The 25075-nt window shown below is 38.6% G+C and overlaps 1 long non-coding RNA gene across 1 annotated transcript; it reads right to left on the bottom strand.

Moving 5' to 3' along the window:
* Positions 1-8896: 8896 nt before the first annotated feature.
* LOC123579736 lies at positions 8897-15334 on the bottom strand. Its single transcript, XR_006702928.1, has 2 exons — positions 15083-15334; positions 8897-9334 (listed from the first exon to the last, which is right to left on the bottom strand). It is a non-coding gene; the product is annotated as an uncharacterized LOC123579736 (long non-coding RNA).
* Positions 15335-25075: the final 9741 nt, after the last annotated feature.

Here is a 25075-nt window from a genome sequence, read left to right as displayed (position 1 = left end):
TTTCTTATTCTAGACGAGCTTTCCCTTTTCAAAGAGATCCACGGCATCAGCATACATCTTCCCATCTCTTCTGTCCCCCCTTTGGGATCTTGATATTCTACCAGCGGGGGGGGGGGGGGGGGGAATGTGCCTCTTGGAAGCTCAGTTATGTATGAAGCAATGTTTATTTATTCCCTATGGTGTACAAATAACAATAGAGACATTTTCAAAATTTTATGAGCCCGTATTGTAAAGGGGTCATTTTAATATGGTATCTCATATCGCTTAGCATATGTTTGGCAACTTCCCCCAACCCTCACTTCATATGTGCTTATGGAATGCAAACTAAACTTTGATATTTGCTATGAAAATTGGCTATAATAAGAATATGCAGTGGACTTCAAAGGAGGGATTTTATACTCTCTACCCCCACTGCTTAAAAGACAAAGTCTAAATTATTTAATCCTCAGGTGGCAAAATAGCGGCCAGTTTGAATTTAGTCAGCAGATGTGGTTTTTGTCAGCATGTTATTTTAAAGATTTAAAATTTGGAGATGTTTTGCAGAGTATGCCTGTGCCAGTTAGATTCTCCTCACCACTCCCTTTTGTATTATGATATTGTGCCTGCCCCTTGAATATATTCCAATCTGTACCTCATGCTTTGACGACACTTAGGAACTACATTTATCATTCCCCACCACCCTATTCACCTCCATCTTTCTATGAGACTCTCTTTGCTTCTCCTAAACTCACTGACTTATTAAGTGTAAAATATAAAATGTGTTTCAATAATATCAAATGTACACTTGGAACATAGGCTTAAGTGGCTCCAACCACCTCTATCCTCACTAATAAAATGGGGATAATGATAAAATCCTCCACATCTTCCAGACAAGATGGTGGTCTAAGTAGATATAACATCTCTTCATCTTGCTACCAATAAATAGTAATTTTGGATGAAATAAATTTTAGAAATCTGAAAGAGATAGCTGACCTCAAAAGCAGAAAAAAAAAAATCCTTAGGGAAAGTCATAAAGAGGGTAATCATAAAAAAAAAAAAAAAGATGCTAAGCAAGTAGGAAATCTGCTACAACCCACAGGGATATCAGGATCAGACACACACCTTATGGGTAGAGTTCTGATGTTTGGGTAGAGACAGCACTTACAGCCATAAGGCCCTGTGTCTAACAGGGATTGCTATCTAAAGCTGAGAATGAAGAAAGGATTTCAGTCTGTCATAGACCAGAAAATCTGCAACTGTATACCCCAGGTTGTGTTGAGGATAAGCCAGTCAATCTAGGCTCTGAATAAAACTGAAGAAGTCCTTAGCCTGTGTCAAATATGGGCAAGGTGTCCAAAGTTACACTACCAAAATTATGATGAAATTCTGAACCAAAAACTAAAGATCGCTCTATGACCAGTAAATCTCCTAGGACAGACATCCCATCATGTTGGCTCCATGATTCAAGGCATATGTGGGCTTCCCATCAAAGACTAAACCACCAAGGTGAGCTCATTAACAAGATGTCCAGAGACATGAGGAAACACATCACCATAAACAAAAAAAAGAAAATGCAAGAGAGTAGAGTATTCATATCTGACAAATTGAAGAAAATCGAGGAATTATAAAGTATCTTAAAATAGATTTTTAAATATTCAAAAAAAGAAAAAAGAAAACAATAAAATACATATAATAAGAACAGAACATTATGGAGGGGAGATTAACCAATTTGAAAGAGAATAATATATTCAAATGTAGATAATATTTAATCCTTTAATTTTTTAACAACATTCCATAGATGCTTAAATGGACACTAGACACAGTAGAAAGGAAAATTTATAAATTTGGAAATAACTGAGGAAACCATCCAGAATACAGCACAAATAAATAAGGAGATGAAAAATATGCAAAAGAAGTTACATTGATGATAAAAAATAAAGAAGCAAAATGGTTTGTTTGGTTAAATTTGTAGACATGAGTCAGCCTCATGCATGTATGTGGTATCTCCCAACCAGATAATCAGTAAATATTTGATGAACATTGTCCCATGTAGGGTAAAGAAGAAAAGCAAGCTGCTGGCTTCAAACACATTGTAATAGCACAACAATAGTGGTATTAGCAATGATTATATTAAAGTGAATATTATAAAATGAATTATAGAATATCAGTTATGCAAGGTGAATAAGTCCTAGAGATCTATTATACAGCATGGTGTCTCTAGTTAACAATACCATATTGAATGTGCTATGGGTAAAGGTTCTCCAGAGAAATGGATGTATCTACATATCTATATAGATCCTGGAGAGGGAGACAGAGAAGTTGAGAGACAGAGAGAGAGAGAGAGAGAGAGAGAGAGAGATGTAATCATGGAGACAGAGAAGTCCCATGGTCTGCCATATGCAAGCTGAAGAACAAGGAACTCTGGTGGTGCAACTGAGTCTGAGTCCAAAGACCTGAGAACCAGGAGTGCCAATGTCCAAGGGCAGGCAAAGATGGATGTCCCAACTCAAGCAATGAGAACAAATTCATCTTTTCTTCATCTTTTTGTTCTATTCGGGTCCTAAATGGATTGGATGATGCCCACCTGCTTTGGTGATCTTCTGTATTCAGTTTACAGGTTCAAATGCTAATCTCTTCCAGAAACATCCTCACAGACACACCCAGAAATGTTTTACCAAATATCTGGATTTAGCTCAATCAAGTTGACATATAAACTTAACCATCATATGTACTTAAAAATTTGCTAAGAGGGTAGATTTTATGTTAAATGGTCTTATCACAAAATAAAAGTAATAATATCAATAATAACAATTAAGAGGACAGGAGGAAACTTTTGGAGAGGATGGATATATTCATGGCATAGATGGTGGTGATGATTTCATGGATAGTTATCTCCAAGCTCATCAAGTTATATTTATTAAATATGTACAGCATTAAAACACATGCAACATAGTTACATCTCTAACAATTTAGCAGCTGACAGTGCTTGAGAAGGTATTTCAGTTCTGTAAGGCAAACTGCCAAGTTGGTGGCTGGGTTTTTAGTAATAAAATTGAAAAATTATAAAAAATAATATTTGATATTTTAAAAGTTGTGAACTTTCGGACTACAGCTGAAGAAACAATAGAAGGTGGTAAAAATTTTTGGATTTTAAAAAGGTATTCCAAATTTTACATTATAATGTCTGTTTTTTTCACCCGTCCCAACCTTTGTCTTCTCTCTCTATCCTAGCAAGTTTTGGTGCCCTATCCTTGCTTATGCTACTTTTTTTGTTACTTACAATTGCCTCTTTCAGCCAAACCATAGAATTCATTTTTTTATCTAAACCAATGTTTCTTTGCTGTGTCTATCTCCATCAGAACCACCAGAGATAGGGGTGCCTGGGTGGTTCAGTCATGTAAGCATCTGACTTCAGCTCAGGTCATGATCTCACAATTCATGAGTTCAAGCCCCACATCAGGCTCTGTGCTGACAGCTCAGAGCTTGGAGCCTGCTTTGGATTCTGTGCCTCCCTCTCCCTCTATCCCTCCCCCGCTTGTGCTCTGTCTCTCTCTGTCTCTCAAAAACAAATAGACGTTACAAATTTAAAAAAAAAAAAGAACTACCAGAGATAAGTTATAAAATGCCTTCCCCAAATATACTGAATTAGAGTCTAGGGTGGGTTCTAGAAATTTTCATGAAAAACCTACTTGAGTGGTCCACAGACCCATAATTATTGATAAATCACTCTTCTTAATGGCTCTCAATATTTCCCTCCTAAAAAAAAAAGTCTTCCTAACTGCACTCATCCTAAATTATCACAGCCACCAGGAGATTGTAGGTTCTTGGGTGGTTGGACCAGCCCCCATTCCTTCTGCATTGCACTGGGATACTTAACACCCTGATTGACAAACACTGATATTCAAGAACTGCATTCCTACCCATTTACTCAGGTTGCCCAGAATGTGGAACATTCACCCAATCTCCAAAGAATCTGCAATATCAAACTGTAGACTTTCATTCCCAGATCTTATTGATTCTATAAAAATTACCCTTTCTTCTGTGAACTTCAAAAGAAGTAGTCAAGGGACATCCAGTACCTTTGGGTGACTGTTGATATTCTAATCTGTCTCTAAATACTTAGGCTTGGGATGCTATTTATGGTAAAGAAAAATAATGCAATTGGTAACTTGGATGATACTGGATTTTTTTTTTTTTTTAATATCAAATTGGTTAGGACCAATTTGTACTTCAAAGCTCTTACAGCCACTTGATTAGATTTCCTCCATTTGCTTGTCTACACTGGGACACATTTCATCATGCTCATAAGGCAGAATGAAGCTGTCTGTGGACTTTACCAATCAGGAAGATGAAAGTACAGAACCTCAGCAGGGGCAAAAGACCTGCTGTGCGCAATGAAGCTGAGAAATTGCAATTCTTCTCTCTAGATTCTCCACCAGCCTCTGCATTACCGAGGGCTGCTCATGCTCTCCTCCTTGACTCCTCTACACTTGCCCATGAGTATCTCTGCCCTTGCCCATTTCAACCTTCTGCTTATCTCTGTGGATTTCAGGACAAAGGACAGCTATAAAGCTGTAATAATGGCAGTTACACGTACACTCTGGAGGGAAACTAAAGAAACCTAACCACAGCATTTTCGCAAAACTCTACTCACACAGTCTCCTTTCCCCCACCCCACACTGTTCACAACATCATGGTCTATAGAGAATAAGCCAGGATTCAATTTAAGTTACGCCCAAGACCCGGAGACTATATAAGGCACAGCACACTGGGCAAGATGGGCAGGCTGTGAGAGAAATCTGAACTCAATTTAGGTTCATCGGATCTTTCTAATTCTGTTTCTTCATCGGTAAAATAGGGACATTTGCAATGTAATACAAATGCTAACTGTAAAGCACTACTATGTATTATGCATAAAAGAGCTGGCTACTGCCCGCAAGGAACTTATAATTTAATGGTTTCCCTAGTGGTGAGGTAGCCTGAGAATATAAAGCATATCTTAATCCTCTTGGGCTGCCATAACAAAATATCAAAGGCTGGCTGGCTTCAACCACAGAAATGTCTTTTCTCACAGTTCTGGAGGCTGGAGGTCCAAGATCACGGCGTGATTTCTGGTGAGAATTCTCTTCTTGACCAGCAAATGTCTTTTCACTGTGTTCTCATATGGTGGAGAGAGAGAGCAAGCACAGTCTAAGGTCTCTTCAGATAAGGGCAGTAGTGCCATCATGAGAGCCCCCCACTCTGGTGGCTTCATCTAAACCTAACTATAGGCACACCTCATTTTATTGGGCATCTCTTTATTGTACTTTGCGGATATTGTGTTTTTTACAAATGGAAAGCTTGTGGCAACCCAGTGTATGGAGGTCTGCCGTGTTGAACAAATCTAATGGTGTCATTTTCCAACAGCATTTGCTTTCTTCGTGTCTATGTGTCACATTTCGGTAATTTTTAAAATATACCTGACTTTCTCAGTATCGTGATATTTATTATGACGATCCGTGATCAGTAATTACGACTTGTTGAAAGTTCAAATGGTGGTTATTAGACTTTAATAATATTTTTAACTGAGGTATATACATTGCTTTTTTAGACATAAAGCAATTGTACACTTAATAGACTACAGTAGAAAAGACTACATAGCTTTTATATGCACTGAGAAGCCAAAAAATTCATTTGACTCACTTTACTGCAATATTTGCTTTATTGCAGCGGTCTGGAACCAAACCTACGGTATCTCCAAGGTATGCTTGTAGCTCCCAAACACTCCATCTCCAAAAACCATCACATTGGGAATGAAGGCTTCAGCATACGAATTGCAGGGAGAAACATCAGCCCTTTACAGACCACCACCATGCCCATCTCTCGTTTGACCCTCACTCTTGGGACTAGTGTTAGATACCTTAAAGTGAAACTAAAAATAAAGGTTCTCAGGAGAGCAAATTGGAAAAATATGAAAATTGTCCTTACATCCTGTTCCCTTTGTAGTACTGTATGACTCTCCCAGACTGAGGAATATGCACCATTAATGTTCTTAACAGAAGGGGGCTGGTGAGAGAGGGGCCTGCATAGCTCAGTCTGTTAAGCATTTGACTCTTGATTTCAGCTCAGGTCATGATCTTATGGTTCATGAGTTCAAGCCCATGTCAGGCTCTGCGCTGACAGCACAGAGTCTGCTTGGAATTCTCTCTCTCCCTCTCTCTCCACCCCTCCCCTGCTCACGCTCTCTCTCTCTCTCAAAAAATAAATAAATAAATAAACATTAAAAAAAAGAAGGGGGCTGGTGAGATGTTCCTTCCTATGAACTCAAGGTGAACAATAATAAGTCATGTAACCTATTGTTGAATGACTTCAGTTTACATCTCAGAAAACTCTTGTGAAAATAAAATCAGTTCTTCCATCCTGAGTTCATATAACCTAAATGCAGTGATGCAGTGCTCGGGCTACAAGGGCTGAAACCAGAGTGCTTTCACATATTGCTAAAAAATCTCGTGTAAGGCATTATGGGTTGAAATATATCCCCCCCCAAAAAAGATACATTGAATCCCTAAACTCTAGTGCATAAGAATGTGACCTTTCTTAGAAAGAAGTTCTTTGAGGATTTAGTTAGTTAATATGAGATCATACCAGATAAAGTGGAGCCCTAATTCAATATGATTGACATCCTTGTATGGCCATGTAAAGACAGAGACATGGGGAAAACACCATCTGAGCATAGGATTGGAGGGATTCATATACAAGCCAAGGTACATCAAAGACTTCCAGCAAATGACCAGAAGTTAGGAAAAGGGAAAGCAAACTTTCAGAGGGAATATGGCCCTGCCATAATCTTGATTTTGGACTTCTAACCTTTAATACTATGAGCCAATAAATTTCTGTATTTTTTAAGCCATCCATTTTGTGGTACTTAGTAACAGCAACCCTAGAAAATGAATACATAAGAAAACATGTCTGTGGGCTAAAAGTAAGAAGTTTCCCTGACTTACATTAGGCAATAAATCTACTAGAAGATAGTAATTCCTTTTCTTGTTTTAGGATATCCTGGGAAAGAGCAATACTAACGACAAAAGGGAAAGGCTCAGGATTTTTCCAGTTGACTCTGGGGATTTGTCAGATTAGAAGGACAAATCTCAGTCCATTAAGGTTGCTGGCATGGGTCCCCTCCAACTCTGAGCTTCTCTAATTCTCAGAAATGGGTAGTTCTGTGGGATACTGCTCATATTGTCTCCGGTATGACAGAATGTTCTGATCATGCAACATTCCTTCAGGCAGTGCCCCTGCTAACTGATAACAGGTGGAAGGTGGAACGGATATGAGCTTCCCTCTGATTTAGCTCTACAGAGCATCACGGTTTACCTCCTAGCAAGCTACTATCATTTGAATGGCCCCCTCTCAGCCTGAAGACACCTAATATCCTTTATCCTACCACAAGGTATTGCCTTCTACCAAGAGAATGGCCAAAGAAGTCAGTTAAATTAGTCTCCTCAGCTCTGGTGCATATTCCTTTTACCCTACTCATTCGTCTCCTGACTTTTCCATTCCCCTTAAATCTCCAGACCCTGTCCCTGAGACCTCAGATGGGATTTGGGCTTGCCTCCCCTCCTCCCTTGTTTGGCAGCTCTATTCCAATATCCTGATCACACCTGCTTTCTGCTGCGGGTACCAGACAACTCGGCAGGAGCTGCTTGTTCAGCTCTCCTCTCCCACTGCTGACTCCTGCCTCCCCAGTTCTACCGGTCTTGTCTCCTGCCTGCTGCTCAGATGGTTCTTGGCACTCACTTCCTAGTTCCTAATGTTGCGTCTTCCAGATTCGTTTACTCATTCCCTTATTGCCAACACTGAAAAACCAGCCACATTGTTTAAGGAATATCCTCATAAGGCAGTAGTCTTTACCTCTTCAGAAGCAGAATAGTTGACTTCTGGCTGGGATTGCAGGGGGGTTAGCCTACTGTAAACAGTCACCTTTCCTGCTGTAGCTACCTGTGAGTGTCAATGGGCACAGGACAAGCAGAGCAGAATGCTTCCTTTGTGTAGGAGATGGAAGAAAGATGTCATACCTCTATTGACTGAACCACACCTATCCTGAACCAGCTCCAGACAGAGGTTAATGTCTCTTGAGTGGTTAAAACATTTAGAAGAGGGCTAAAGAACTGGCCATTGCTAAAATACTTCATTTACTCACTCATTTTCCTGCCCCTTATCTGCTATACTGCCCCTTATCTGCTACACCTACTAGAGAGATTTTTATAGATTTCCTTAGAAAGACACAAAAATGACTTGATTTCTATGGACTGAATATTCGTGCCCCACCAAAATTCATAGGAAGTCCTAATCACAAGTGTGATGGTATTTGGAGGTGGGGCCTTCAGAAGGTAATTAAGTTGAGATGAAGTCATGAGAATGGAGCCCCCATGATGGGATTAGTGTTCTTAACGGAAGCTGAGGGAGGAGCATGCTCTCACTCTCTCTGCCCCACCCCCTCTCTGTTTCCTAGATAAGGATAGAACAAGAAGGCAGACATCTGCATGCCAGCAAAAGAGCTCTCACCAGAACCACACCATACCAGCACCCTGATCTTGGGCTTCCAGCCTCTAGAACTGTGAAAAGTAAATTTCCCTTGTTCAAACCACTCAGTCTATGGTATTTTCTCATAGCAGCCCAAGCTGACTAAGACCCTGATAGACTACCTTCACAAATGATCAGTTTACTGAAAATTTTTACTATTTTCATCTAGAAAGCAGAGTAAGGACAGAGTGGCAAAGGTAACACGTTTGTATGAGTGGCGGGGTTGACAAACCCTAAAATACGGCAATGAGGTGATACACTGACCTCTGATCAAGGAGCATCACTCTGGACTCTCCAAATGGGGGGCACTGGGAACATGTAAAAGACCGAGGAAGAACAAATACCACAAGGACAATGAGAAGACAACGAAATTTTAGATACATTGCAATTTTGCAAAGACGAGTCTTTCTTCATGTTGTTTTGCACAGCCTTGCTCCTCCCCTCCAGAATAAATAGAATCAACCCAGGTGTTTTATCGTCCAGCTGGCTGGATGAGGGCCGCCAGGCTCAGACAGCCAAGGATTTCTGAACATTTGATTTGTGGCTGCAAATCCAACTCACTCTTGAGCATCCAAAAAGATACAACTTCAAAAAGAAGGCATGGATTTAAAATGTTTTTCATCGCATGCTATTCTGGCTTCAAATTTCATTCTTCATCTGAAAGTTGTTTTGTCTCCAAAAGTTTGAAGAATCAAAATCACTGTTGTGAAATGTCCCCCAGTCCCATTCAATCTGCTTGGTTATGTAGCTGGATATCTGTTTTGTAAGCATTTATCACTTTAATAGGAAAGGCCTGAAGGGGAAAAAAGAGAACTTGTTAGGATTTATTTTATTTATTGTAAAAGATTCTAGCCCCTCGGTCCCAGATATTGTCTCTTTAGCTCATTCTCCTAAGTCATATTTAATTTACTTCAGAAGCAATACATATTTTGTGTCACATAGTCTATTTAGCTGAGTTGGGTTGTTTTATTATCCACGACTATTTCCTTCTGTGATATATACCCACTCACAAAATTCGAAGGACTCCTCTTGCTGTATAGTGTTTTCCATACGGTCTTTAATTCATAATCCATCTCTGTAAAATCAAATACACCTTCGATATTTACTTTTAAAAGAGTTATTATTATTTTAGATCCAAATGATGAGAAATATAAACATGGTAATCATTGGCTTCATGCCTTTAATTCATGAAAACATTTCACAAGTCCTCCAAGCATATGCTCACACTGAGCTTTCATTGCACACCCTGAGATAGGTAGGTATTCCACACCTAAAGAAGCAGAGACTGTAGCTGGCACATGACCAAAGATTATGTTGGCTATCAGGTTATCATCTATGTTTCCCCGTCTTCTCCCTACCTTTTAAGGATCTTGGACTCCCAGTTTTCCACACTCGTTGAGGCTAGTGGTAGTTTTCCCCATTGGCCAATAAACACTGGTTCATGAAGAAGTGTGTATAGATTGATGACGTAATTAGTGGAATCTTAGAAACTGTGATCTTACAAACAAAACCAAGTCTGGGAGATATGCAGAATCTGGGTTTTTTTTAATATCCACAAAAGAGCTGTCGCCGGCCATAAAGGAATATAAAAATAATCCAGCAATCAACCCATCAGGGAGAAATTGGTTAAAGGAAGTGAAGTTGCAGACGCAAATCAGGTGAAAAACATTTGGTAAGATGTAACTGGAAACCAATAGAAATAAACTGAGTTTAAAGAGTTTAGACCAAGAATCACTGTTGTAACAGCAGCTAGATACAAAAGTGTACGTTCCCTCACTGGTGAAAGATGAGTAGGCTTCATCCAGAGTCCAGACAAAAACCCTCAGGGGTTCCTGGGTGGCTCAGTCGGTTAAGCGTCCGACTTTGGCTCAGGTCATGATCTCGTGGTTTGTGAGTTTGAGCCCGCGTCGGGCTCCGTGCTGACAGCTCAGAGCCTGGAGCCTGCTTCGGATTCTGTGTCTCCCTCTCTCTCTGCCCCTCCCCTGCTCACACTCTGTCTCTCTCTGTCTTTCAATAATAAATAAATGTTAAAAAAAAAAAAAAAAAACAAAACCCTCAGGTCAATAAGCTCTCCCATTCTTACGGAATGGAAACTTCAACTTACCTGAAATAGTAAAGCTATTTCCTTACTGAGAAAGAGGATCTTAACTCTGGCAAGGCTTAGAATTAGGTACACTGATGATTAAATTTACTTTGTACTTTACAAAGTCAAAGGATGAAAGAACTTAAACATATTTTAAAGCGTTTAAATAAATTGAATAGACTAAGCTTAAAATGAGTCTGATTATTTAAATAAGTTTATTCATTTCAGTTTGGATTGATTGAAAATTATCGCACACACACACACACCCCATAGTGATCCTTAAAGTTTACTAGTTTAATAAACAGTAAAATCAGATCTGTTCATTAAATTTAAAGGCTTAAAGAAAACCGGGTTTTAAACTATTACTTTAATAAATGAAATTCTAATTTAAAATCTATAGCAGCAATCATTGTTATTTTTTTCCTTGCTCACAAAAGCACTTCCCTTGCAATCAACTCCCAGGAGAAATAAATAAATAAATAAATAAACCTCACAGGAACACATGACATCCTAGCCAGAAAAATGTGAAAATATCTGCCTGGTCATAGTGAAATAAATAATCAGTTACCTGAGGCTCAGCATCCGCTATCCTAAAGGGCCACCTGGAGCCAGCCTTAGCAAGTCTCCCCGCCCACTGTTGTTCTCTCTCATCAAGGAGAAAGGGGACAAAGTCCTTGACTTGTCAGAGTTCACAAAGAATGCTGAGTTGATTACAACAGAAAGAGGTCAGGGGGAGGTGGATTAGGTTGAATATTTTGATTGTGAAAGACAAAACGCACCAGGTAATTACAGAGATGACTATTCAGGCTCTTGCATTAGGGGGAAAACAGTCATTAACGAGAAAGTGTAAAAGAAGATAGAGAAAGCCTAGAGTTTTATAAAACAGCCTAGAGTCGTGGAGGAGGGTGGAATTGGATCATGTCTTAGAATATTCCCTGGCAGGTGGTTTTTGTGGTTAGCCTAGTGATTTCTCAAATCAGAATAAAAGAGGGGTGGAAGGCTTTTCCAACCATCCTTGCTTTACAGAATCCCAAAACTCAGATGAAGTTCAACACTGTTATCACAAACATATGTACATGAAACTAGATGTTCAACAATCGTTGTGACTTGAAAAATCAGTGCCCTGGAAAAAGCTGAATATTTGGTTGTCACTTTTTTTTTCTTTCTTTCCTTTTTTCCTCCTTTTATTTTTGTCACAATGAAACTATTAATTTGAAATATTTTTTGCACAAAACTCCATACAAAACAAAATTTCATGTAAGTTTCTGCATTCAAAATTAACAATTTGTGTCCTTTCATGGGAAATATGACCCTTTATTCTGAGATGATGTCTTATTTTTTTTCATTAAAATTTCCTGTCATTTAGAAAATGATGGTGATGTATATCTTTATAAGTATTTTTAAATAAACAAAGTTAATAACTATATATTTGCAGTCCTACTTTTTTGTTAATTAATTTAGTCATTCAAATCCAAAAGCATGGAAGGTATTTTTCTGTAAAGAAATGCAGTTGGAGAGGACACAGAGTCTTAAAATTTACTTTCAATGATGCTTTCTGCAGTGCTCTTTTATCATGCAAATTTTCGAAGAGAATTAACATGATATCATCAACATCTACAGTTTTCTTAGCAATTTCCAACTGGGATGACCTGGGACAGCTAAAGATTAGAATTTTTGGAGGAAAGAAAGAAAAAGAAAAGGGTCACCTTATGAGGAGGTAGAAGAATGTTCAAAATCCATTTGACTTGCATTACAGTTTGCCAAAGACTGTATTTAGGCACTGCTTAGCTACAGTTTAACATTTTTAATCTTTCATTCCTGTCAGAAAAAAAAAAATGATAATAACATTATTCAAGTTCATTATCCTCTATTCTTACTATAGGAAATTGGAGTACCAGCTTGAAAGTTGAAGGATCCAGTCTAGAAAAATCCATAAAGGCAAAAGTCAGAGCAGGGATTCAGTCATGAACAATGTGTGACAAATTAGAGGTAGCCAGAATCAGGCACAAGAAAGATCTGGTTGGGGAGACAGACAGGCAGGCAAGATGAGTCCTACCATCAGTCATAGATAGAGACAAATAGTCAATATCACATATATCCGTGGTGAGTAAGAGGTGAGCACTAACATCTTGCCATAAGTAAAAGTACAGGTCAGAAGATAGGGTTGGGTAGATGAAACACACTAGGATACACGGTTAGGACCTACATAGCAGAAGTTAGACTTTATGAAGATCTAGAGAGGAAAACCAAGAAATGGACTGTCAGGTCAAATGGAATGAAAAGGAAACCTAGTTAACTATAGCACATGGCCTGATAATTACAACCATACAACCAGGCAGAATAAGACCAAATAACTTTGCTGCCTTAAAATGGAATCTATAGGTCTAAGAGTATCTATCTCTGTAACATAGAGGGATACTAAGCACTTTAAGTAAAGATGACTCAAGATATAGAGAATAGAGGAAATTATAACAAAAATGAACAAGGAATTTGCAAAATTAGGACCACGTGGCAGTTTGCTTGGGTACCTGGAACGGGGATCTAGAGAAGATAACTAGGCAAACTTTGAGAATCGTTAATCATAGACAAAAGATTGCTCTATATTACCCAAGTCACAAATATTTTATATATTTCCTATCCAAAAAAGGCATTGACCTCAAAATGTAGGAACTCTGAAGAAGAAGCATCTGAATGCAATGGAATGATGTGACATATGCCAAGGAATCCATAATGATTCCTAGGCCCTGGGCTATGCTATGAGAAAATAAATATATTAAGAAAAAGGGAAAAAATATGTGTTGGAGATATAATGTCTTAGTCATATTGATTAATTGACTAAGCTATATCTAAGAGTGTCCATATTATTTCCATTGGGAACCAAGCTCTTTCTATAAAATGTTTTCTCGTAAAAAAAATTCAAGTGAAAAATAAAACAATTGGCTATGATAAACATATAGCCCTTTTTCCAGGATGTTTTAACAAAGTCCTTTCCAGTATTAAAGGTTTTTCTCCTAACATCTGAAAGATAAAATATCCTTGAGTTGATTGAACTGAGTAGACCCCAGAAGTTCTACCTACACCTCTAAGGCAAATATCCTTATTGAAGCCATAACTTAAGTACACAAGGTTGGCCTTTTAGTGTATTACAACATGATATGCTACACACAGTAAGGTGTAAGGTCCCCACAAAAGTGCTATACACAGCAAAGTACAAGGTTCCCACTAAAGTCCAAATCTTTTCACTTACTTGATATTACAGAAGAAAAATTAGCAGAAGAATGGAGGAGAAATAACATGCATGGACCATCTGCTATATAAAGGGCAGGGTGCTAAGGCACTTCTACTTATATTACCTTAATGTATTCCTCATAACCCATTGTACTTCAGTTATTTCTAGATGAACTATCTCGGTAATTCCTCATAGGCATTGGTAAATATATTACCTTACTTATCCCCCCAAAAAGTTTGGGGGTCAGAGGTTTTTATTCAAATTTTATAGATGAGAAAAGCAAGGCTTAGCTACATTAGATAGTAAGTCACAAATCACAGTTAATGAGACCAGAGAGAACACATTTCAACCTAGACTTGCTGGACCTCAGAATCTGTGCCTTTCTAACATCTGACTGTCTTTTAGGAGTCATGTCTCCAATGCATGCATTTGTCACAAAGGCCAGCATGAACATGGCGTAGTTTTGTGTAACACCCTAGTCGTTGGTATCAGCAAGGCCATCAGGAAATATTATAATAGAAATGAGCTTAATTTTTTATCCTTTCCCAAATCCATTTTTTTCCTTTCTTCTCTCAGTTACAAGAGTCCCCCCCACACTTCCATGAAGCATCTGATTTTTGCTGCCTGCCTCCACCTCTTATCTATGCTATACTCAAATCAGCTTGAAGATCAGAATATTAGTTAGAATTAGGTTAGCCTAAAAACAAGTTCAAATAGCATGCTTAAACTATTTAAGCATGTATTTAAATTTATTTAACTCTCACATAAAGAAGACCATATGCACAGCCTCCAGGGCTAGGATAGCAGCTTCACCCTACCGCCAATGTTCCAGAGTTCTTCTATAGTTCTTCTCCATCTTCCTTAGTATGTACATCCCATCCTCAAATAGGCTGCATGGTTTAACATGCCAACTGGAGCTCAAGTTATCACCTCCATATTTCCAGCTAAATGTACAACTTCTAAAAGGGAGAATTCCCAGAAGTTCCATATGACAACTTTTGCATATACTTCTGTTTTCATTTCCTAGGTGTTCTATAACAAACTACCATAAACTGAGTATCTTAAAACAACAGAAATTTATTTTCCCACGGTTCTGGGAGGCTAGAAGTCTGAAATTAAGGTATCAATGGGGCCATGCTCCCTTTGAAATCTTGAGTGGAATCCTTCCTCGCCTCTTCCTAGCTTCCGGTGTGGACATTAATTCTTTGTGTTCTTTGGCTTATAGTTACCATCTCTGCCTCTGCTGTCACATGGTGTTCTTCTTTTATTTGTGTCTTCTTGCGGTGTTTTCTTCCCTTTGTTTCTGTGTCTTCTCTTATAAGCATACCAATCACTGGATTGAGGCCCCATCTATCCATTATGATGTCATCTTAACTTGTTATGTCTGCAATGACCTTATTTCCAAATAAGGTCAAATTCTGAGGTGCTAGGGTTTAGAAATTCAACATATCTTTTTGGGGAACACAATTCAACCCGTAACAATCTCAGTAGACAGGATTTGGTTACATGGCCACAACAATATGCAAGCATGAGGGAAAGTGTCAACATTGGCTAAATATATTACCATACCAAATTAAACTGGTGCTATTACTAAGGAAGAAGAGAACAGATGTTGATTCTCTGCTTATCAAATAGCATTTGTCATTGAGCACCTACACAGCATCTAGTATATTGCATGGCACATAAGAGACCCTCACTAAACATTTTTTGAATGGACAAGTGAATGAGCAATCTATACTTATGTTGATGAGAAGAATATACATGATAATGGGTCAGGTTTATAAAGTACAGTAAATTATAAAGCCCTAAAACTGGAAATTCCAACTTTATCCAGAGAAGATATACTTTACAATTCTTAGAGATATCTTAACAATCTAGAATAAAGAGCCTGTAAAAAATTCTGAACCCACTGGCTCACAATCTGAAAATAATATAAGCCATAGGTAAGGAGGCAGAGAGCTTTCTGCCTACACTCTATCAGCAATCCTTAACAACTGGCAGTGGTTGGGTCTACCCAATTGGGCATACAAGATGTAAAAGCAAAGAGTGCAAACAGGAGGCCCAGGAACCAAATCCAAAGATCCTTAGGGTACAACAGTGTTTCTTCTTTTCAAAATTTTAGTTGACTGCCAGCTTTTAAACACGGGGGGATTCCAGATAGCAATACACATTTCCAACATTTCACTGAAAATCTGAAGATCTGGTTATTTTGAACCCAAATACATATGTAGAAATTGTTGACTGAGTCTGAGCACCAGCTGTCCACTTAAGATGGGAAAAGCATTTTCTATGTTTCTAATGGCCTGTCTTCACAAATGTATGCTTTTTACTTGAACTCTCAAGGTATTTGAGTTTGTCACTACTGGTCTGGAAAATCCAGTGGAGGTGATCACATATACATGAATGTCCTCAATTGTAAAGTGTTAGTTTTTATTAGCAAATAGTAAAGGTACTGTAGCAATAGATATGTGGCATGGAAAAATAAGCTAATTATCTCTAAACTGTATAATATACTACTCAGTCTTCTTTCTCACAAGAATGTTGAAAGTAGAAAGATGTGCATTTCTTTTCATCTCACGCTTTGGTGTCATGAACTGGTAAGTTCACCAATGAATAAAGGAAATTAATGTGATGGTCTTAAAGAAACATGTGGATATTATATACCTATTTCCTGAAGTATTGAAAAAACACAAATTGAACGTATTGGCAAGAATAGCAATGAACTGTAGCAGGGAAAAAAAATAGGCACAAACGCCTGCCATCATAGAAAAAGGAGAGAAGAGAATAATAAATAAATAATTTAAAATATAATAGTCAAATTGTGATGACAGGTTTTAAGAAAAATAAAGCAAGGAAAGGGAATAGGAAGATCTGGGCCAATACAATATTTAGAAAGTTACTTAGAGAGAGTGTCACGTAAGAAGGCAATACTCAAAGGTGATGAAAAAATAAGCCATGCAATATCTTGGAGGAGAAACTTCAGAGCAGAGCGCAAAGGACTTGAGATGACAGGGGCATGACTGGCATGTTCAGGGGATGCAAAGGAAGAAAAGTGTCTGGATGAATGAGCAAGAGAAAGAATTATAGGAGATGAGGCCAGGCAAGGTGTAGGAGGATGAATCATGTAGGCCTTTATGTGTCATTTTAAGTATCTTGGCTCTACTCTGAGGGGGCTAAAAGCCAGAGGTATGATATCACCTGATATTACATTTTAAAGGCATCATTTTGGCTGCTGTGCTGAGTTAGACTGTAATACGGAAAGGGAGGAAACAGGAATATTACTTAAGGAGAGTATCCAGGAAAGAGAGAATGTTGGCTTGGACCAAGATAAAAGCAAGGGGAATAGTGAAGAGTCCTCAGATTTGGAATATATTTTAAGGTAGGATTTGCTAATGGATTGTATGTGCCATGTAAGGGAGAGGAGTTAATGATGACACCATGTTTTTTTTGGCCTGAGAAACTGGAGAGTAAAGTAACCATTTACTAAGATGGAGAGGACTAAAATGATCCCATTGCGGGTGAGGCAGGGAGGGCAGGGGCCAGATTGGGAATTTACTTTAAGACACTTTCAGTTTCAAGTGCTTGTTAGATATTCAAATGGGCTAAAAGTGTCTGGGCTAAAGATTAATTTTGGTATTCTACTGTATAAAAATGATAATTAAAACCATGACACCAGATGGTATGACCAATAGAATGTGTGAGAAAGAGCATCAGGGGTGCTCTAATATTTAAAGTTTGAGAAGATAAGAACAAGAATAGGGACAACAGTGAGTTAGGAGTAACATCAGAAGTATGGTGTTCATGGAAGCTAGTATAGAAGGTATTTCAAGGAGGAAGGTTGACAACTGGGTCAAATGCAGTGGATAAGTGAAGAAAAATCAAGACTTAGAACTGATTATTGGGTTTGCCTTGAAAGTTTTGATAGAGTAGTTGATGGAGGCAAAGCCCTAACTCATAGTGTTCAAGAGAGAAGCTGGACATACAGGCAGCAGGTTTAGACACTCATTTCAACTATTATTCTCTAAAAGGTGACAAAGGAGTGGTAAGAAACTAAAGAAGAATGTGGAATCTAGGGAGGTCTTTTGGTTTTGATTTTGGTTTGAAGATGGGAGAAATTACAGATACTAAAATGTTTAGTATGATCTATGGAAAGGGGGAAATATTTGAATTAGGAGAACAACAACAAAATGTCTAGGCTGATATTTTGAGCTGGTGAGAGGAAAGTAGATCAGATGCACAAATAGACAGTTAATCTCCACTAGGAGCATGGTCAGTCTATCCATGTGAGACGGAAATCATAACATATGGGTCCAGATGTAAGTAGATACATGGATGTGGTAGTGAGAGCCTCTAGACATTGTCTTTTGATTTACATTATTTTCTGGGTGTAGTAAAATAAAGAACCCAATTAAGAATGAAGGTGGAACACTAGAAGTCTGAAAAAGAGGGAAAGGTAGAAAAAAACAGGCCTAGTAGAGTGAGAGTGAATGAATGAGGGCAGTAGGGAGGATGGCTTGGCAGCACTGAGAATCCACTTAAGATCAGACGTCATGAATTTAAAGTGAGACCAGACAACTTGGTTTTGTATGTAACTCCAACTGCAGGAGCAAGGACAACATAGGTAGAGAGAAGTATTTAACCATGTTTGGAAATTGCCAGACAAGTATGATAAAGTGAGATGGGTAAGCAAGTTGAGGACATATGCAAAGGAGAGTTTTAATGTCCAATGATAGAATCTAACTTGAATAAAGAAGCAGTTGTAGATATAAGAGGGTGGTAAAGGAGGGTGAAAAGTGGAAGAACCCATAGATTATACCAATGAGCTCAAAGAATTGTTGAATTGGGGGTTCTAGCAAAGATGAGATGAAAAGATATGAAGAGGTGCTTGGAAAGTGTGATGCTTGAAATTAAGGCTACAAAGATGTTATTATTATTATTATTTTTTTTTTTTTTTGGTAATGATGTCATCTAGGATATGGCCACAGGAGTGAATGGTTGTGGAAGGGGGAAGGACAAGACCACTGGAGGAGAGATGGGCAAAGAAGTTTGAGGCTGGATTATTAGAAGAATTAACTAAACTGATATTGAAATCACCAAGGACCATAATGAATAATGTTGCAGAATTTGACAGTTGGCAAAGAGCTAAAATCTTCTAGGATCAAGGGATTTGGACATTAGGGTCAGGGAAAGACTACAAAAAAGTGGGATAGGTAGTTGTTGGAATGTTTTGATCACATGCTTTTTAACACTTAGTGATTATAGGGGAAAAGGAGGAGAAATGATCTGGAAGAAGTTATAATGAGCAAAGACTCTATCCCAAGGCCAGTGCTATAAGAAATGTGGGAAAGAAAATAAGTACTATTTGAATGGCAAGTAGGAAAACAAAAGAAGCAGGGAAAAAGATAAGTATTCAGAGAAGAGTTTCAAAATATGAGTGATATAAGCTCTTAATATAACTCTTACAAGCTCTTAAATATCTATGAATTCCATAAGGCTAGGTGAAAGTTAAGAAGAAGTGGGATGGAAACAAAGGAGAAACAACATGAGGTTGACAGCCCAGAGGATGAAACTTGGTATTCCTGTGGTAATTGACATAAACAGTGACAAAAGACAAATGGGTTAGTCTAGATAGAGCTGGGGCTAGGATCGGGGAAGAAGGAGGCACTGGCTTCCAGGGGCAAAATTTAAAGGTACACCAAATGAAAAAAAAAAAAAACTATGATGAGCAAATGATCAGAATTTTACATAAAAATTAAATTAATATTACTGATTTTTCCTCTCACCCCGGACTCCAATATGGCTAGGCATGGCATTGTTATTAATCTATGTCTTTTTCACATTAATTTTGATTTTTTAAAATATGGTATTCAGGGGCACCTGGGGGACTCAGACAGTTAAAAGTCTGACTCTTGATCTCAGCTAATGGTTTGGGAGATCAAGCTCCGCACTGACAGAGCAGAGCCTGCCTGGGATTCTCTCTCTCCCTGTCTCTCTGCCCTTCCCTTGCTGTGCTCTCTCACTCTCTCTCTCTCTGTCTCTCTCTCTGTCCCTCTCTCTCTCCTCTCTCTCTCTCAAAATAAACTTTAAAAAAACATTAAAAATATTTAAAATATTGTATTGAAATAATATTTATCTTGTATACTGAGATTTTTCTGGCATCTCTTTAATTTTTAGCCTACCTCTTCCCTCCTCAAGTCAGTGCTTCACTGGCCTCACCCTGGTCCTGCTCTGAGACTGGACAAAAGTGGTTAGGAGGGGCTGTGAGCACTTTATCAATAGGGAAAAGCAGAGCATGCTGAGTCCTAGAGTTCTGTGTTCATTTCTGCCAATGGTAGCATGGTGGTTTTAGCTGGAATCCGCACATTTTCCTCCTGATTCTCAACAATAAAGGGATTGAGGCCGAGGGAGGACCTATCCCATTATCACTGTAAATTCATTTGTCTTCTTTAGGATATCAAGGATCTGAGACCTAGATTCAGAGAACATGGTGTATTTGATGTGCCTTGACAAGTTAGACGCTGCCTCATTGTCCATCAGAGAAAGAGGGAAAAAGATCCCTAGATGATGGTCTAAATCTATGCCACTGTTTCTTAGATGTGACTCGTTGCTCACTTACAAGCAGGACCAGAAGAATTCTTAGGAAAATATAATTTGCACGTGCATTCATCTAACACGTAACTTGTCCAAAATTGATCTCCTGATTTCCCACCCCTCCCCCAAACTGCTGTACCTGCACGTCTTCCTCATCTCAGTCAATGGCGGCTCCATCTGTCATGTTCCTTAGGACACACTCCACATGGTACTGTTTCTCCAGTGCCTGTAACGATCATTAAGATGTAACAGCTAAACAAACGAATACAGCGTGTATTATGACCAAGGGCATGTGTTTATCTGGGGAAGAAATAACACGTGGCTAAGATGTGAATGTCGTGGTGAGAAAACTTAGAATCGAGTAAAATTGATAACAAAAGGCATAAAACTGTACTGCATTTGTAGCTCCAGCCCATTCCAGAAAGCTATAAATCACTGTAAACATATATATGCAATACAACCAGGTGGAAAATTTGGAAGAAGATTGGGAGATGGTGAAATAAAGTTAGGAAAAAGGAAATGGAGCTGGCAGTATTCAAGAGACATACCAAACGTTCTAGAAGGTTTCTTAGAGATAAGGGGCAAATTTGACTCTGAGCTTGCTGGTAACTAGTGTAAAATAAAAACATCTTCAAATCTTCACTCTACAGATCTTATAAGAATTTTAAAATAGTAATTAATAATGAGTAATAATAATAAATCTTCAAAGGGGAAAAAATGTACTTGATAATGAGACCTGAGAGAACTTCTTCTGATGAGTCCTCCTAAAGGGAAAATGTTGCTATAATAAATCAGGTTCTCAACAACATTCCTGAAGTACATTTAATAATGATCTCCAGAGGTCCATCCCTGGAAGGTCCCTCAATGGAGGACGATGGCTATCATCAAACTACAACTCAATGGAAACCAAAATATTGTGCTCCAAAAACACAGTGCTTCAATATTCTAAATCAATCCAAGATTAAAATCTAAAGGAGCTAGCGTAAGCAACTGCTTCCTCCTTAAATTTCTGAACACTGTGTTAACTCTTGAAGTACACTGTGATTTGTGAAACCTAGTTCGGGAAAGAAACACTGTTGTACAGCTATCCGTGTATACTCTATTCTCTAGACAACCGTCCAGGATCAATCCTTTGATAATCACTCTCTAGACATTCTTCAGGACAATTTTCTCACAACTAATAATCTCATAAATGACTTTCAGCAAAGCTTCGGAGGTTGTACTCTAAAAAATATGTGGATTGCCATACTCTGTATTACTAATTTGGTATGAATATTTTTATTTGACAGTAAGCTAAAATGGGGGGAGGGGTGCTGGGATGGCTCAGTCAGTTGTGCCACCAACTCTTGATTTCTGCTCAGGTCATGATCCCAGGGCAGTGGGATTGAGCCCTGCATCGGATTTCACGCTGAGCATGGAGGCTGTTTAAGATTCTCTCTCTCTCTCTCTCTCTCTCTCTCTTTCTCTCTCTCTGAGGCGCCTGGGTGGCTCAGTCAGTTAAGCATCCGACTTCAGCTCAGGTCATGATCTCGTGGTTCGTGATTTCGACCCCCCATGTTGGGGTCTGTGCTGACAGCTCAGAGCCTGGAGCCTGCTTCAGATTCTGTGTCTCCATCTCTCTCTGCCCCTCCCCCACTCACACTCTGTCTCTCTTTCTCTCTCAAAAATAAACATTAAACAAAATTATTTTTTAAAAAAAAGATTCTCTCTCTCTCTCTGTCCTTCTGCCCCCTCCCCAACTCCTGCTCTCTAAATAAATAAATAAATAAATAAATAAATAAATAAATAAATAAAATGGGAGGAGAGCTGATAGTCTCTTAAGACCAGTTGAAGAAAATAACCAGGGTTTGTGCCTATATAATTGGTCACCCCTGCTTCCCTGTAATAATTACTATAATAAAATATGATGAATCAGGAGTTCCAGGTTAAAAGCCATCCTACAAAAAGCCTATATTAAACAAGTCATAGAGTTCACCTCAAACAAATGTCAGGTGTGGGGCAAAGGGGAGAAAGCTTTATAAACATACTGATCTATTTCAGAAGTTGGTCATTTTTTTTTCTTTTTTAAGATTAACTAACAGGATCTTAGGGCACTTCCTTAGTAAGAAGGCAATCTCCAGCAGCTGAACTTACATGTAAGCTAGTCAAACAACTCAAAGAGCCCTATGCTTCCCAGAGTTTCAACTCACTGTTTGACAGTCAAACAGTCAGTGACAAGCCCTACTCATCAAAAACAAACAAACAAAAAGAACACTTACTTAATTCATTTTTATGTCCTTATGACAAGTGAGGTGACTGTGACACAGATATTATGAATGAGGTGGGAATCGTTCATGGTCTATTCACTGAAAAATCAATGAGGTGAGAGCAGATAAGTTAGGACTTCCCATTGTGCACTTGCTCTTTCTAGACTCAAAATTAACATCCAGCAGCATGAACCTATGCCTCCAGCCCTTACTACCTCCTTCAGCTCTCACCACCTCCTAAGATACTGGTTCAAAAATGAACAAACAAAAAGCAGCTTTTCCTTCTATTCCACATGGACACTCCTATATAGTTTCAAGCTATGCCATGAAGCTGGAACTGGCATGAGGCAAAATGGTACTACTAAAGTTTTCTGAAAACCCAAGTTAAGAATGCAAAACACATTTGGAGCAATTCATAATGCTCACAACTGATGTTAGAAATTGATGCTCTGAGCTTACAGATTCAGGAGCCTGAAGACAATGGAGAATTTATTGACGTGATATTCAACCTGCCTCTTAAAAAATATTTTAGTTTCTACTCAACATGCCAAATCAGTACTTAGGAGTACTAATTAGAAGTAAAATACTTCATCTATAGACAAGGTATCATCAAATCATTCTTGGGGGTTTACCAAAATATCTTCATACTTGTGTGTTATATGAACATTGCCAGTTACTTGAGGAGATACTTCAGGGAAATTTGCAAACATAAAGCCTATCATCGATGGATCTTCATTTCCTCCCTTAGTATCTAACTTCCACACACTACTTTAGGGCAGCAACTGTTTCTGTACTGAAAGTTCTCCTCTTGGTCATTAGCCTATTGTGACCTGATCCCCTGTGTTCTCCTTATTCACAAATTGTGAGTTCCTCCCTCCGGAAGCTCTCACTCAGAGAGATGGCAGGTACTGTTCAGTGGTGTCCCTAAGCATTTGTAGGTTGGTTCCTTAAGTTTAAAAATAGTCATGGGGCACCTGGGAGGCTTAGTTGGTTAAGTGTCTGACTCTCGATGTCCACTCAGGTCACGATCTCAAGGTTCGTGCCTTTGAGCCCTGAGTAGGGCTCTGTGCTGACAGCGTGGAGTCTGCTTGGGATTCTCTGTCTCTGTCTCTCTCTGTCCCTTGCCCACATGCTCCCTCTCTCAAAAACAAATAAACATTTAAAAAATAGTCACAATGGAAGTAAACAGTTTAAATTGCTTCTTCTTAGGGGCGCCTGGGTGGTTCAGTCGGTTAAGCTTCTGACTTCGGCTCAGGTCATGATCTCATAGTCCACGGTTTAGAGCCCCGCATTGGGCTCTGTGCTGACAGCTCAGAGCCTGGAGCCTGTTTCAGATTCTGTGTCTCCCTCTTTCTCTGACCCTCCCCTGTTCATGCTCTCTCTCTGTCTCAGAAATAAATAAATGTTAAAAAAAATTATAAATAAAGAAAGAAAGAAATTGCTTCTTCTTAGAATTTGTTGCTGTTGCTTCCTACTGCTCCTTCTTTGAAAATATTAGTCATGAGAAGAGTAATAGAAATGTAAATTGTGGTGGCAGTGGGGTTGCCAGAAGACAATTCAAAGTCTGAATTATGCAGGGTACACACTAATTTAAACTATAACCATTTTTCATGTAATTAAAATGTTCATGTGGCATAGACACAGGAATCAATCATGTGGTCTAACTTTCCTGCTTATCAAAAAGGAACAATAATTAATTAAAGGATGCCTTCAGCATTTCACATGGCAAGTATTTCCAAAGTTATGAATGTAAAATAATAATCATCTCTCTTTGGGGCAAGATTATGGTTTGCTATTGTAGTAACAATAAAAGCAGTGATGAATATCAGAAATAGAAAAGGCTTTCCTAATGGTTCAAGAATAGTATTCCAACAAGTCCTATCTTGCTAGGAGGGAGGAGCATAGCATATGAAAAATATATTCACATGGAACCTAATCATCTGTGAGAAGCAAAATAAAATACTGAAGATGGTAGAGCAAAAAATTTCAGACTTAAGGAGGGTGCCCTAAGGTTAGAAGTGATAATATGAGGGTACTATAGGGAGATGTAAAATAGTCTTCCCAGAGCAGAAGCTTCAGGAAAGGGAGCTGTAACTGTTCACAGAGGTTCTTTCATCATGCCAAGAGGCCCATTCATGTTTCTCCAAGCAATATTGAAACGGTGGGCTGAACGATATAAAACGCTAGATTCCTGTAGAAAGCCATATACTCTATATGTAGAGTTCACCTAAAGAGGACACAGCTGTATCAAGTACAAAAGGGAAAGCAAGACATCGGCTGGAAAGCTTAGGTCCATTGAGAAGTGTCTTTCTTATCTTCAAAATTGGCTTGACTGGGAACCTAGGAATAATTATGGGAAAAGCCCAGACATGTGACTTCCCCCTT

Source organism: Leopardus geoffroyi, chromosome A3 (assembly GCF_018350155.1).
Source record: "Leopardus geoffroyi isolate Oge1 chromosome A3, O.geoffroyi_Oge1_pat1.0, whole genome shotgun sequence".
Classification (NCBI taxonomy): Eukaryota; Metazoa; Chordata; class Mammalia; order Carnivora; family Felidae; genus Leopardus; species Leopardus geoffroyi.
This window is presented reverse-complemented; position numbering and strand designations above follow the sequence as displayed.